The following is a 16460-nucleotide window of genomic DNA, read 5'->3' on the forward strand; positions in this document are numbered from 1 at the left end:
AAACTTAAAAGGGGCATAGTTGTGCATGCCTATAATCTTATCATTTGAGAGGCTAAGACAGGAGGATCACTGGTTAGAGAACAGCTTGACCTAAGATGTTGGAAGTTTCAGGCTAGTCTGGGTTAAAAAGTACAAGTCTAACTCAAAAGATAAATTATATGTGTGTGTACGCATGTTATATATGTATATACATGTGTGTATGTATGGGTGTATACATGTGTATGTACACATGTACGTGTATATACTTGTATGTGTACATGTATGTATATACATGTGTTGGAATGTGTGTGTGTGTGTGTGTGTGTGTGTGTGTGTATGTATGTATGTATGGCAAGGTAGCTCACTGGAACCAGGCATAGTGGTGCATGCTTTTAATCTCAGCACTCAGGAGGCAGAGGCAGGCAGATCTCTGCGAGTTCAAGGCTAACCTGGTCTACAGAGTGAGTCCAGGGAAAGGCTCCAAAACTACACAAAGAAACCCTGTCTCGAAGGGGGGAAAAAAACTGCCCCCCCAAATTAAAATAATAAAAAAGTAAACAGCTATCAATATTTGATCAGTATTGGTTTCACATGCTGGGAAAAATAAAAGAACTAAGTACCAGCACATGCTAAACATGATTACAGGAAAATGAGATTAAATGACAAGAACCAGACAGAAACAGCCACAGATGATGTGACCCATTTATATCAGATGTTCAGAACAAGCCAATTCATAAGTCAGGAGGTAGATTAGTGGCTGCCAGCAGCCAGGAGAGGAAGACACAGGGAGAGGCTGTTAATGGGGACAAGGTCTCTGCCTGGGGTGACGACAATGTTCTGGAATCACATAGTGTCCTGGGTTGCACTGCTTTATGAATATACTAAAGGCACGAATTCTCTAGTTCATTTATTTATTTACTGATTTCACTTGTGGTGCTGGAGATCAGACCAGGCATGGGCTTTCAATGAACTGCACACTTTAAAAGATCAATCTGGCCTGAGGGTCAGGTTTAGTAGTACAAGACTTGTCTAGCATGTGCAAGGCCCACATCTGACCCTCACACGGAAAAGGCAGCTTTGAAAATACAATAAAGGGTGGGTTTGTGGTATGTGAATTCCATTTTAATAAAGTTGTGATGTTTTTAAAGAGCTTACTGCTCCATACATTCATAACCCCCATGACAATTTAAAGAACATACAGCGCAGGATGGTTCACCTGCTACTACCACCCCGGTATCCAGAGATCCAGGGGTCCTCCAACTCTTCACACTCCCCACACATGCTCTCCAGAGCCAGAATACATCAAGCCTTTCATTTGATTTTTTTAAGACAGAGTTTCTCTGTGTATCCCTGGCTGTCCTGGAACTCTGTAGACCAGGCCGGCCTCAAACTCAGAGATCCTCCTGCCTCAGCCTCCCAAGTGCTGGATTAAAGGTGTGTGTCACCACCGTCTGGCGGAGTAACAAGCCTTTATAAGCAATTTCTTTCAGCCATCAGAGAAAAAAACAGCGGTCTGATTCAAATGTCTGCAGTCTGATAGAGAACGGAAATGCAGACAGACCACTGAGTGTGAAGACGATGAGCCTGTGTCTCCTTTAATCTCATCAAGATGGTGAAGCACTCATTATTAATGAGGTGACCACTGTCAAGATTATTAAGTGCCTTAATGCTGATGACAATACCAATAATTCATGAAATGATCCTGCAGCGACAGGGCTCAACACTACACAGAGCACTCAACCACATCTACCTTATCTTTGCATGCATAGCACTTAGGACACAGCTTGGGACACAGGATCCACACCTTGCTAGGAACTTGAATCACTCCCCTCACCCCCATCCCTTCCACGGAGCTGAACACTGCAGCATTTGATAAGCTCGGGGACAGGCTACTTGAACTAGCCGACAGCCCTGAGAAACAAGGGATCCAGAAGCTGGCCAGGGAGTTCAAATCTGTGATCCCAGCATTGAGGAGATGGAGGCAGAAGGATCACAGGTTCAAAACAAACTTGGGCTACACAGCAAGACCCTGTCTCAAAAAATTAAGTTAAAAAATTCTAAGTGGCCAGGTAGAGTAGCACACGTCTTTGATCCCAGCACTCTGGAGGCAGAGGCAGGAGAACCTGAGTTTGAGGCCAGCCTGGTCTACAGAGAAAGTTCCAGGACAGCCAGAGCTACAACACTGTGAGACTTTGTCTCAAAACACAAACCAACAAAAACTTTTAAGTAACACAGAACAGTCCATTTTGGACCTGTGTCACTCAGCCAGTCTGGTTCCAAGTTGCTAAGGTGGCCAGCAGGACACAAACAAAAGCCCCATAAACTTCCACTAGTAGGAAGTCAGCTAAGGTCAGGGTAGCCAGCTGGAAGAACCATCACTTTCTCAAACACTCCTGCAGCAGAAAAGACCAGGCCTTCAGGGTGTCTCCCCTCAAAATCTACCACATGATCAAACTGTCAACGCAGAAGCAGCAACTGTACCCAGAATATGGTAAGAGCAGCCATGTAGAAGACTTCAGGTACAGAATTGAGTGTTTCCAGATTAACAGTAAGTGCTCGTCAAATGATGTATGGAATCTACAAATAAACCAGATGTGCTGACCCACTCCCGTAATCTCAAATCTCAGGAGGCTCTTGAATTCAAGGTCAGCACAAGCCATAGAATAAGACCCAACTCAAAAAAAAAAAAAAAAGCAAAATTCACACACGTGTACACACACATGTACACACACACACACATACACACACACACTCATCTCGGTGTGTCTGTATATATGTATAGATGTGAAACTGACATCTGGAATATTATCTGGTATTTAGTATCCTGAGATACATTAAGCACGTATGCTCTTTTGTTGGCTTTGCAGTTTGTCTTCAGGTGGTCTATGGATAATCAGCATGTACCAGTGGCTTTTTTTATATGCAAAGTGAGGACATAACTATTTTGACCCCCACTAACTGGAAGGTACAGTGGCTAACGAAATGAACAGATGAGGAAAAACTTCTTGGCAGACCTAAAAGCAGGCCTCACCCTCCTGCCCCTCACATGACTTTGCTCCCTGGTAACACTACTAAACAAATCCCCAGCCTGTGGACATCTTCCCTGAGCTAGCAAAGACTCAGCTGCTGCCCTTTGGTGGCAGCAAGACTGGTTTTCAATCGGAGAAAGCAAAGGTCAGGGAAGATAAGAAGTCAGGTGTGCCTGCACAGGCAGCTGGAGGCTGTGGCTGCAGGCTCAGGGCTGAGAGGAGCTCTGGGGCAGCCTGGACTACCTGGTAAGACCAGGTCTCAAAAGGAGGGGGGAAGGGGTGTTCCCTTTGATAAGGGTAGGTTCTGGAAGGGACAAGGCTCCCGCTCCTCTAGTTCTGTCTGTTTACACCCATCCACCCATTTCCACTCCCTTTAATAACAGAAGGAAGGTTCTGGAAGGGACAAGGCTCCCGCTCCTCTAGTTCTGTCTGTTTCCACTCATCCACCCATTTGCACTCCCTTTCTGAGGTGAAGGAACTCCCTGCCCTTGTCACACACACACACACACACACACACACACACACACACACACACACACACACCCGCCCCCACTTCAGAGGTCTAAAACAGCCCTTGCCCTGACACATCAGCAAAGCAGCAGCAGCAAACATCAAAGGCCTCCCTCTCCAACATCACCTTTGCCCTCCCCAGAGCCTGGACTCTAAGACCTCAGGCAAGGCAACAGGCCCGGCTTCCAGCCCAGGCTTAGCCACTGCAGGGCCCTGAAAGAGCTCCTTCACCAAGAAGCCTCAGGGACATTAGATAACAACCCTGTGGGGACACAGAGGGCTGCTAAGATAAAGCAGCCAAGGGCACAGCCCAGTGTGCGGCACACAGTGAGGGAGAACAGGGGCCATTCTTAGAACCAGCCCACTGGGAAAACACCCAAGTGTGTTGCAACACGGCTCCCACCTGCCCATTACCCATAAGTCTAACTCAGCAGCATGGCCAGATCCAAACCAACTCTACCAAAATGCACTTTAAATAACCCCTTTCCTCTCCCAAACCAAAACAACGCTTAACAAGATTCAGTGGCACGTGTCCTGAATCCCAGCACTCGGTTGGCAGAGGCAAACATATACCTCTGTGAGTTCTAGGCCAGCCAGGGATACACAGTGAGACCCTGTCTCAAAAAGAGAGGGGGAGGGAGGAGAGAGAGAGAAGGAGCCAGGCAAGATGGCCCAGTAGCCTGGTGAGGCTCTGTCTCACATAACAAAAATCTAACAAAAGTGCATTATTAATACTGGTGTTGCATCTGACTCTTAGTAAAGTGGCCAGCTCATTTATAAACACTAAGCTGAAAGAAACTCAACAAGAGGGCTGGAGAGATGGTTCAGCAGTCAGGAGTGTGGACTACTCTCTTCCAGAGGACCCCCAGCACCTACATCAGGAATGTAACCCCGCTCCAGGAGACCCAATGCCTCTAACCTACATTCACAGACACATACCCATACACACACACACACACACACATAATTAAAAATCAGTCTTTCAGAAAGAAACTCAAAACACCTCCATCTTACCTACGTCTTTCTCCCTTACTACAAAAGTTAATTTATGTAACATTCCAAGCCCAGTTTGTAAAATGAATTAACAATTCTCAACGATCCCCACTATTCCTATTTGAAAATCAGAGTACTTCACGGCAGAAAGGACCCAGCCAGGAGAGCACTTCAACAAACCAGCCATACTCAGGAGATAAGCCACAAAGGCATCAGGAAGTGGTGGTCAACATGAAGGCCCTTCCAGTCCTGGCCTAGTCTACAGAAGATCCCATCTGTACCAACCATCATCAGACATCCCTCTCAAGCTTACTAAGCTGTTCCCAGTGCCAGGGGCCCCAAGTCAGCTCCTTCCCCAAGTAACACAACAGGCTATCAGAAGCTCCGCCACTCCCATCACAATAGAGAGCTCATGATAAATTACATCCCATCCAACATATGATTATTTTATAATTTTCCATTGAGATTTGTAAGTAACTTAAGTGGGCAATCATTCTCAACATTGAGTTTCTATTAATGATTTTTATTTTTTGGTTTCTGGTTCATTTTGCTTTCTTTTCTTTTTTGGCTGAGTTCAGAGGAAGAGAGCCAAAGAAACCAAGATTCTCTAGTTAGAGCCAGGCAGTGGTGGCGCACGCCTTTAATCCCAGCACTCGGGAGGCAGAGCCAGGCGGATCTTTGTGAGTTCGAGGCCAGCCTGGTCTACAGCACGAGATCCAGGAAAGGTGCAAAGCTACAAAGAGAAACCCTGTCTCCAAGAAAATACATAAATAAATAAATAAACAAACAAACAAGCAAAAGATTCTCTAGTTAGAACTCTGAGACCACTACCCTAAAATTCAAGTAGAGCTTGCCGGTAGTCAACAGACATATACTAAGTTCACCTCGTATCCAGCACTAACTTGACGACAAACCACACACAAACAGACCTGCTGTTACAGTTTTTGTTTTCTTCTAGATGCAGGAAAGAGATGGAAAGAGGGAATTTCCCCTTGAGAAACCCAACGCCATTTCCATCACATTCAAAAGAACAGGGCAGGAGAGTTGTCTCAGCGGTTAAGAGCACTGGCTGTTCTTCCAGAGGACCTGGCACCCACATGACATTTCACCACTGTCTGTAACTCCAGTTCCAGGGCATCCGACACCCGCGCACAGACATACATGCAGGCAAAACACCAATAAACTTGAAATAAAAATAAGTAAATCAACTAGGACTTTACTAAAACTATGTCAAACAGATCAGTACTCTAGTTTTAAAGTCCCAACAAAGGCTCCATTCCAGGAGCCTATATCAGGAGGCAGAGGCAAGCAGATCTCTGGTCAGTTTGATCTTAAAAAAAAAACACCTATAACCAGAACATTCTAGAAACCCTGCTTCTACATGACAGGAAGTTCTAAAGGAGCTCACACTCACTGTAGGTTCACATGTGAGATAGCAGAGTTCCTTGTAAGAAGCAGCCATTTCCCTATCAAATGTTTTCTTTAGGTGACTGGAGTCACAGTTTGGCCTCACAAACACTGAGTACATTGGTAAGGACAAAGATCACTTTCTTCCACTCCATTGTCCCCAAAATGTCCCATGACTTGAGAGTCAGGAATTCCCCTTCCCTGTCTTATAACTCCAACAATGTTTGACCCTTGCCTCACAGACACGGCCCACAGCTCCTCCACTGTCCAAGCAGTGAGAACATAGCCACACAGAAATGATCCTCACACAGATTCTTCAAAAACATTTCTTTTTAGCTCCATGACGAGCTTCTTTGACATAAGCAACTAACCCAGTTCACCTCCTTTTATATCTGAAGAAAAAGCCTTCCAGTCCTGAGGACCAGGAAACACCAACTCAAGAGATCCAAAAAACCCTTCCGGATGGACACGCAGCCCTTTCACACAGCACAGCAAAGGCCTATTTAGCTACAACAAAACCAGCATAAGCTCTGGTGACATCTGGGACCTTAGAAGGGAAAACACCAGACTAGAAGACAAAAACACAGGCCACAAAAAAAAAAATCACACCAGAGCCAACTGATAAAATTCTCCTCTTGCTCAGACCCTTCACTCCCACCCACCCTCTCTGTTAACACGTCCACATTCTTGTCAGCTCTCAGCTTCACAACTACAGTGTCCACCTTGCTGGCAGGGGTCTGGTCTGTGCTACTCAACACCACATGCCTAGCACAACAGTGGGTGCTGTTGAAATCGATGGATATCTAGAATCATGAAGGAGGAACACCCTCTAGATGCATCCATGAAGGTGTTTCCAGAGAAGCTTCACTGAAGATAGAGGAGCCACCTGAGTGTCGGTGACACTATCCCACGGGCTGGAGTTCTGGACTGAATAAACGGGGAAACAGAAAAAAGGAAAAGGATTCAGATTTAAACAACATTTAAAAAGGTCAGCTGAGCAGCAGCATTCCTCTCTGCTTCCTGAGGACAGATGCACCAGGACCAGCTGCCTCACACTCCTGCTCACAGGTCTTCAAGCTATGACAGACTCAATCATTGATCGCTGAGGCCTCCCTTGATTCGCCTTCGTCGGGTATTTTACCATAGCAGTGAGAACACTAACTAATGCAGCTGTTTTCATGGAGCTTATGTTCCAATACAAAGAAGAATGGCATTCAGTATAAATATATGGTACAAGCTGAGTCCTGGGGTCACACCTAAAACTCTAGCACTCGAAGAGGCTGATGGAGGAGGATGAGACCCTATCTCCAAATAAACTATGTATATATACATATATTATATAACACATTCATCAATAAATGGATAAATAATGGGTATACCCAGATAACTCAGCAATAAAATGAATTACCTTGCAAGATATACAAAAATATAGATGACTCTCAAAAGCATAGTAAGCTGGGTGTTAACAGTGAGAAGCCTAGCTACTCAGGAGTGAGGCAAGAATACCATAAATTCAAGGCCAGCCTGGACAACTTAGTGGCAGGGGATATAATGTGATCGAAGGTAGGAGTACTTGCCTCACAGAGACTAGACTCTGAGTTCATCTAGTATTGGGATGGGGCACAGTGAGTCATTTATACAGCACTCAAGAACATTTGATCTCTAATGCATAGTGACAGAAAGCAGTTCAGTGACTGCCGGGGACTGACTTCTCAGAGGCACAAGGGAACCTTGGAAGTTGGTGGAAATGTTTTCCTTCTTTTTTTCCTTTTCTTTCTTATTTATTTTTGTTTTCTGAGACAGGGTTTCTCTGTGTAGCCTTGGCTGTCCTGGAACTCACTCTGCAGTCCAGGCTGGCCTCAAACTCAGAAATCAGCCTGCCTCTGCCTACCGAGCGCGGGGATTAAAGGCGTGCACCACCACTGCCCGGCCTCATGTCATTTTTTTAAAAAGATTTATTTATTTTATATGTATAAATATCTTACATGTATATCTGTATATCATATGCATGCTTGGTGCCCTAGGAAGTCAGAAGAGAGAGTTGGATTTCCTGGAACTGGAATTATAGATGGCTCTGAGCTACGTGGCAGCTGGGATCAAACCTGGGTCCTCTGCAAGAACAAGTACTCTTAGCCACCAAGCCATCTCTCCAACACAGTGTTTCATGTCTTGATTGCAGTGGTCATAGATGTATACATCTGTCAACTCATAAAACTACACGTCTCAATGAAGCTGGATTTTGTGCTTTGTTGAGTTCTGTTTTGTAGACAGAGTCTCAACATGTGGCCAGAGATGACCCTGAATTCCCAATCCTCCTACCTCTACCTGCCAAGGCAGAACTCAAGAGTTCTCAGTACTCATACACATACCAAGTTCCAGGTCAGCCAGGGCTACAGAGTAAGGCCCATCTAGAAATGAATGAATGGATGAATGAATGAATGAATGAATAAATAAATAAACAAATGGCACACATAGTCAATTTTCTGTAGTAAAGGAAGAAAAAGAAATTTAAGAACAATCCAGAATGAAATATAACCCACAACCATTTGTATTTGGTTATACCAACTGCTTACCCTAACAATGAGAGATTTCAAGTCTTAATTTACAACCAGGAAAGAAAAGGGGTGAGGAAAAGGAAAGGAAAAGGAAAAACAAGAAAGGAAAGAAGCAAGTAGGGAAGGCGGAAAGTTGTTTGCTTGTCTGAATGCCTGCCAAATAGTCCAGATCTAAATAGAGTTACTGAAACGTGGGGGTGGGGGTGGGGTGCACAACAGTGACCTACTAACTAAAGTAAACCCATGGTCACCAGGACCAGAAAGGCTGTGCAAAAAGAACTATGGAATCCTCAAATAACCTCTACTCAGGGCAAACAAGAACTGGGCATTCCAAGCAATGCTGGCCTCTATCACTCCTCCCAGACTCACTCACCATCATAAGTTCCCATTTTAAGAACATTTTAGAGTGAGGTAGGGATGTAGCTCAGTGGCAGAGCATTTGCCTGCTATGCATAAAGCTCTGGGTTCGATCCCCAGAACCCAGAAAAAGTTTGCACAGAGATTATCCCAACAACTAAGATGCACAGCTCAGTAAGAACTTCAATTTCAAGGCAATGGATTGATGTCTGTCTGAGCTTTGAAAGAAAAGATTACAAAAGGATATGGAACAGTTTAGCCATGTGGATGACACAGTCACCAGCTAGCAGGTTTGAACTAACTAGAAAGCAGAAAAAGTTCTAGAATATTCTTTGACTGCTAAGTTGCCCGGGAATGTGTTGTCACTTAACTTGAACTTGTAGTGTCTGAAAGGACCAAACTTGGTTAGCTCTTTTTAAGCACCAGTGTCTAGAATCAACCAGAAATGATTCAGGATCAGAAAAAATAGGGGGGTCAGGGCAGGGATTCCAGGAGCTACCAAAAAATCAAATCATCCTCCAAAGATGTCAAGCCAGTGGTCAGGTTCTTATACATATAACTAGTATACTCTCTACCCTAAAATTCCAACCACTACCACTCTGACCCACAAATCAGTCAAACAGAACCTCTTGACTGAAGGCCGGATATGGAAGCACACACTCTGGGTCCTAGCACTTGGGAGGCAGAGGCAGGTGGATCTCTATGAGTTCAAGGCCAGTCTGGTCTACAAATCAAGTTCCAGACCAACCAGGGCTACTCAGTGAGATCTTGCCTTTTTTTTTTTTTTTTTTTTTTAAAGAGAGACAAAGGGCTGGTAAGATGTCTCAGTGTGGAAAAATCCATATGCTGCCAAGCCCGATGACCTAAATTCAATCCCTAGAATCCTCATGTTAAAAGAATAGACTTCTGCAAATTATCCTCTGATCTCCACACTCAAGCAGTAGCACACATGTCTACTACATGTCATGCACATAGGCACATACCTAATAAAGCTTTTTTTTAAAAAATTTTAAAAAGAAAGGCAAAATGAGAGCTGAGAATATAGTTCTCATGGTAGATTGTTTGATGAAGCCCTGGGTACAGTCTCCAGCACTGCACAAACCAGTGGAGATGAATAACTGCTTACCCCAATTCAAAGAGGGTAGAAGCAGGAGGATCAGAAGTTCAAGGCTATCCTCAGCTACCAGCTGAGTTCAAAACCAGCCTGGACTACACAAGATCCCACCTGGGAAAGAAGGGGGAAAAGAGGAGCAACATAAAACTCCAAGGAAGCATCACCCACTCCTGCTTCAGAAAGCCCTTCTGTGTCCTTTCCCAGAGACCGAATTGCTCTTGCCTCAACAAGCTATACCCTTACCTCCCTTCCTTTCACAGCCTCCGCACTAGCTCCCTCTAATTTCTCACCAGCAATCAGCTGTGCTCAATCCTTCAGCACTTAAACTACAAAGGAGCTCCCAGGAGCTCAAAGCAGGCCAGGTCCCTGGCACAGTCCAGCCAGCCACCAGAGCCCAAGGCGTGGCCCAGCCAGCAGACACATCCCCAGAGAAAAGGCATGAAGTCAACTTAAAAAGAAACCTGCCTTCTCCAGTAATTGTGGCTCAAAAGAAAAGCACTTGCCCAATTCAAAACCGACAGGCAAGAAGAGGGGGGCGGGGGAGAGAACACACAAACTGGAGGTAACTTAGGACAGTTAAAGACCGGTTCCTTAAAAAGCTGACCCACTGTGATTTTGACAGTTTGTGTGAGTCAAATTTTAAACAGCCTTATACTAAACAAAATAATCTCCTAAGTTAAAAGCCAGGAGTCAGTTACAGCAGAATGAGCCCAAAACTGACCACACTCTCAAGCCCCTGAGCAGAAGGAAGGCACACAATAGGGGCTCTTTCATCCTTCTGTCCGTCTGAGTCATCCCCAATGCTGTGTTTCCCAGTAATCCCATTTAAGGCAGTCCAGTCTACCACATCACCAAACAAAGGGGCTTTTACTTTCTATGTGTAAAGGGGGGGGGGGGCTGCCATTCATGCAATTATTACTTATTATTTTGACGGTGCCATCGAGTTTTTGTGTTATTTTCTTGACACAGAACCGAAGAAACTAATGGCAAAACGTATCTATGTTCTGACCAGAATTTGCCGAAGGGTAACTACCCACTGTACCAAAGTCAGTTCTTACTTTCTGTCTGGCCATTAAAAAGAATGGAAAAGTTCAACAATGTAGAAAATCAGGACTCCTCTGGCTTATGACCTACTGACCAAAATCTTGGGGATTTAAACAAGCCTACCTAAAGAGAGGGCCCAGAAGGAACAGAGCCCAAGAAGCTACCTAGACCAGGAGCCAGAGCCAGAGCCAGAGGGTGGGGTGTAGCAGGCCCACGGCACATGACACGAAAACAGAAATGTGGCGGACCAGGCCAGCCAGTCAGGGGAAAGACGAAAGAAAACATCTCCGCTGTTTCCCATTTCTGAGTCCTACTAAAATAAGGTCTCTTTTGGCCAATTCCAAAAAAAAAAAAAAAGGACCAGTCCCAGTATTTTGAGCAGCACTATTCTGGGACTGCAAACAAGGGAAGCAGCCAAGCAGTGCGTTGGGTCTTCTTAAAGGACCAGTGGTATCCAATGACCAGGAAGGGAAGGGCAGGAGACTCAGCTTGGGTTCCCATTAAGCTATGGATGCTTCTAACTCAAGGAGGGCAGGGCACACTCAGACGCTGTTATCCTCTCTTCCCCTCAGAAGCCCACACAGACTCCTCAGAAGACAAGTCCCTAGGCCCTCCTGAGTCTCAGTCAGTGGTCAGTCGGCATGAAGGTGAGACAAGGTTCTTCTGGGCACCATGCTTCTGTGTTCTCCTGGAGCGGGCACTCGTGAGAACTTTATAGAAAAAGGACAGAGGGGAATGGGTGGGGTGAGGAAAAAACCTGTCTGGAGTCTTTAAACAAGGGGAATGTGGAGCTGAAGAGATGGCTCAGAGTATTTGCTGCTCTTTCAGAGGATCCAGGTTTGGATACCAGCATCCACATGGCAGCTCACAACTGTCTCCAACTCCAGTTCAAGGATCCTGGCCCCTGTGGGCACCAGACATGTTCAGGGTACCACAGACACACATGCAGGCAAAGAGCACTCATACACATAAAATAAAAACACACAAACCTTAGAAAATAAAGTCACTGGCCTTAAATGTTGGAGGAAAAATGAAAAAGAATGAAGAATGACTTTTTTGTTTCTCATCTTTTCCCCTCAGCTCATAAACATACTGACAAAACAAGATGTCTGACTCCCTGAAGACCCAAAAAGCAGGTAAACGGCATCCTCTTCCTCTCTTAAGAACCCCATGGCTAGAAAGCTTATTCTCCTAACCTTTGAGACATTTGCTAAGGGCGTTGCCCCTGGCTCCTTCATTAACAACTAAATAATGGGTCTCTATAAACTGTGTTCTTCCTCAGTCGGCCCCACTGAGGCCTAGAAAACCAGTGAGTACAACCCAGAAGTCTACCCATTCACTAGAAAGGCCACAATGAGAAGATAGGCTTCCTGGGCAGGACTACTGAGAGACCAGAAGCAGGAGGGAGGCAGAAAGGTGTCTGGTTAAATACTGTGCCTCAAGGCAGCTTCACCCTCCTGACCCCAGTTCTGTAGTGAGCCTTCATCTGGTACATCCATTCCTTAACCACTGCACTATGGATATTGTGCATCAGATGGACCTTTAGGGTCCTCATCTGTGAAACACAATCTACTTCACAAAATGTAGCAGGCTGGAGACTGGCATTCCCCAAGAGACATCCATGTCCTAATCCCAGGAACCTGTGAATATGCCACTTTGTGTGACAAACAGGCCTCTATGGATGACTAAATTAAGGACCTTGAAATGAGGAGATTATGCTGGATTATTTTGGTAGGTTCCAGTATACTCTCAAGGATCCTTACAAGGAGATATCAAGAGGGACACAGAAGCAGAAAGACTGTGACAATAAAGCAGAGAAACACAAAGGGACTAGAAATTGCTACAGTGCAGGCTTTGAAGTTCAATGACAGAGCCACAAACCAAGGAATGCAGGCCAATTCTTACAGCTAGACAAAAACCAAGCAAAACAAATTCTCCTCTACAGTTTCTAGGAAGAACACAGTCTATCAACCCATTTTAGGACTTTTGACCTTTAAAATTAGAGGATAATCTGTGTGATAATTTATTATCACACAGGTACTAAGAAAAATTCCTAACAGCACAGGAGGAGCTTTTAAATCTTCAGCTATCAGTTTATCAATCACAGCAACATCAGTTGGGAGTAGTGGGTTGGAACAGAATTCATTCACTTTAGGGGAGTATTTGTTCTCATAGAGTCATTAAGTAAAAACTTAAGAAATGATCTAGTTCAGTTTTCTCATAGATAGCAGCATGTGCAAAACAATTAAAAACACAGTTGTGAAGCTGGGCAGTGGTGGCGTACACCTTTAATCCCAGCACTCGGTGGCAAGAGGCAGAGGCAGAGGCAGGTGAATCTCTGAGTTTGAGGCCAGCCAGGTCTACAGAGTGAGTTCCAGGACAGCCAGGGCTACACAGGGAAACCCTGGGGGAGGGGAAGGATTTTTTTTGTTTTGTTTTGTTTTTGTTTTTGTTTTCAGCTCCTAGCTGACTAGAACACAGAGAAAAGAAATCAAGCCCAGCTGTGGTGGTGAACATCTGTAATCCCACCTTAATACCATCATTTGGGAGGCAGAGGCAAGATTGAAAGTTTAAGGACAGACTGGGTTATACAGAAGTTCAAGACCATAGGCTACATAATCAGACTCTAATTGCTTTTTTTCAGTTATTTGTGTGTAAGAGTGCATGAATGTACACACAGCACATGTGGAAATCAGAGGACAACTGTTCCAACTCTGCTCTCTCCTGACAAGCACCTTTACCTAAAACCACCTCACTAGCCAGTCTAAAATAATAAAGTCAACACTATCAGTGTGTTTATCCATTGCATATGATGTTGTATAGGACATAAAACATAAAGCAGCTGGTGCTAGAGAATGGCTCAGAAGTGAAGAGCACCGGCTGCTCTTCCAGAGGTCCTGAGTTCAATTCCCAGCACCCACATGACAGCTCACAACCATCTATATTGGGATCTGATGTTCTCTTCTGGCATAAAGATGTACATATAAACAGAGCACTTGTATACATCAAATAAATAAATAAATAACCATAAGCTGGCTAAATTTATAATCTACATCTGTATTATACATTTTTATTTCCCCCGAGACAGGGTATCTCCAGGGAGCTGGATGGATTAATCTCATTACATTTCCTTCTATTTTTCTAATCCCTTCTTAAGAAACATGGACTAGGGCTAGAGAGATGGCTCAGAGGTTAAGAGCACTGGCTCTTCTTCCTGAGTTCAATTCCCAGCAACCACACGGTGGTCACAACCATCTGTAATGAGATCTGACAGCCTCTTCTGGCCTGCAGGCATACTTGCAGACAGAGTACTCATATACATAATAAATAAATAAAACCTTAAAAAAAAAAAAGAAAGAAACATGGACTATCTTGTCATGATGTCGAACCCTTTTAATCCCAGCACTCAGGAGGCAGAGGCAGGCAGAGCAAGTTCCAGGACAGCCAGGGCTACAGAGAAACTGTCTCAAAAACAAAAAAAGAAAAAGAAAAAAGAAGCATGGAAACAAGTGCACAGTGAGACCCTGCCACAAACTCTAGGAGGGGGCTGGAGAGGTGACTCAGAGGTGAAGAGAGCAGACCCTCCTGCAGAGAACCAGAGATGGGCTCCCAGCAACCACATCCGGTGACTCACAACTGCCCCCCACTCCAGCTTCCTTCCAACAGCCTCTTCGGGCCTTCCCTGCACACATGGGGCACACATAAACTCAGACAAGCACACACACACACACACACACACACAAATAAAAATAATTTTTAATTTAAAAAAATAATAAAAAAAAATAAGCATGGCCTTCCTGGGGAGCTCTAGGCATTTAACAGTAGCTAGGGAAGGGAAGATATTTCCTTCAGTGGAGTAGCCATTGGTAACTGTCTGTGCTCCTGTAAATACCCCTAAAGATACTGGTTCACAAAAAATCAGGTTATTTGAAAATAACGATACTGAGTTGTTGTTGTTTTTCCCAACCTGTTTGGGGGGAAAAATATTTTAAGAGAACACGATAGAGGTAAACAGATGGACAGACTGACTGATTGCCTGGGCTGGGAATGTAGTTCTGTTGGTCAAGGGCTGACCAAGTATGCCTGAAGCAAGCCCTAGGCTCTACGCTCAGCACCACATAAACCAGGCCTGCAGGCACAATCTGTAATCCCAGTAAGAAGGTGGTGTCAAAAGGGATCATAATTCAAGGTCAAGCCAGGTGTACTGGCTTACACCTTTGAAGGCAGAGCAGGCTGATCTCTAAGTTCAGAGCCAGCCTGCTCTATCTATGTAGTGAATCACAGGATATCTAAGGCCTGTGAGACCTTGTCTCAACATTTAAAAAAAAATTTAAGGTCATCCTCTATTGCAAGGAATTTGAGGATAGCATGGGCTACATTAGATGATGTCTTTAAAAAGTCTCCCAAGAGGAGGAGGAGGAGATGATACAGATGTGGTGGCAGGTACCAGGAACCCCAGGAACCCCAGTGCTGGGGTACGGTTAAAGGTGGAAGCAGAGAGGAGGATTCCCAAGGGCTTCAGGCCAGACAGTCCAGCTTCAACAGCAAGCTCTATGTTCAGTGAGTGAATAACTGAAGATCCACCTCTAGCTTCAGCATGCAAAAAGACACACACACCCTACCCCGACACAAAGGTTAGGGTAAACATTAGGTTGAAATGAGCATGTACTTAAGTACAAGCAAGTTTTTTAATTCATGAAAATTTAAATATTCATGAAAATTACTGGTTCCTCAAAAATCTTCCTCTCACTTTAGAAAGTATCAATACCATGAACTGTGACTTTCAGAGGCTGACATTATACCAGAACAAACCAGAACCATCCAGACCCAACTGCTCCATTTATAAAATATTCAGTGCACAATGTTGCCCAATTAGAGCATAATCCATAATGAAGACATTACTGCTGACAAGGGAGGCAGAATGGGATCTGGGTCATTCTCCCATGGCTCTATTAGTTCCTCTCAAACCAATAAAGGGAAGTCTGTGTTAGCAAAGTATCCAGCAACGGTGCGACGCTAGAAGCGGACAGCAATCATGACGTAATTCATTTCCATCAGCTTATCCACACAGGAGAAAGGTAGAGGTAAAAAATACTTAGTGGATAATTGGAAAATCTCTCTAATGGTGACTATGTATCGGTATTCCTCCCTCTGGAGACTGAGTCATCGCCACCACAAGTACTAAGTCAGTGGGCCACAAATACCACACGGACACTGGCAACAACGAACTGGTACTGGACATGAGGTCCCAGGCCTTGTGATAAATCTTTTCCACTCCTAATCTCCGAGTCCTCCCGACAGGAACATGGAGACGGAACAGACCGGTGAAGCCGGAATAACTCGCTGTGGTTGCACAGCCTGGGAGCACTAGCTAGGAAGGGAATTCCAACAGGGAAGCAGTCTTCCCTTGGAAGGCAACTAAAGGGCCTGCCTCAAGATGGCTTACCCAGTGAGAAGCTTGTTGCCACCAAC

The 16460-nt window shown here is 44.7% G+C and overlaps 2 protein-coding genes across 7 annotated transcripts in view; one reads left to right on the forward strand and one right to left on the reverse strand.

Annotated features, from left to right (window-relative positions):
• Zfyve1 (zinc finger FYVE-type containing 1) overlaps positions 1 to 16460 on the reverse strand; it is a 50425-nt gene that overhangs the window by 29352 nt on the left and 4613 nt on the right. The gene's annotated exons all lie outside the window — the stretch shown is intronic.
• Positions 12072 to 16460, forward strand: part of Rbm25 (RNA binding motif protein 25) — a 78665-nt gene continuing 74276 nt past the window's right edge. For 2 of the 4 annotated variants that reach the window (XM_059280040.1, XM_059280039.1), the window contains exon 1: positions 12073 to 12124. The gene's annotated coding sequence lies outside the window, so the exon portion shown is untranslated. Of the gene's footprint in view, positions 12125 to 16460 lie in introns of all 4 variants that reach the window. The other 2 variants (XM_059280038.1, XM_059280041.1) reach the window with 2 other exon arrangements.

The sequence above is a fragment of the Peromyscus eremicus genome, chromosome 14 (genome assembly GCF_949786415.1).
Source record: "Peromyscus eremicus chromosome 14, PerEre_H2_v1, whole genome shotgun sequence".
Taxonomy (NCBI): domain Eukaryota; kingdom Metazoa; phylum Chordata; class Mammalia; order Rodentia; family Cricetidae; genus Peromyscus; species Peromyscus eremicus.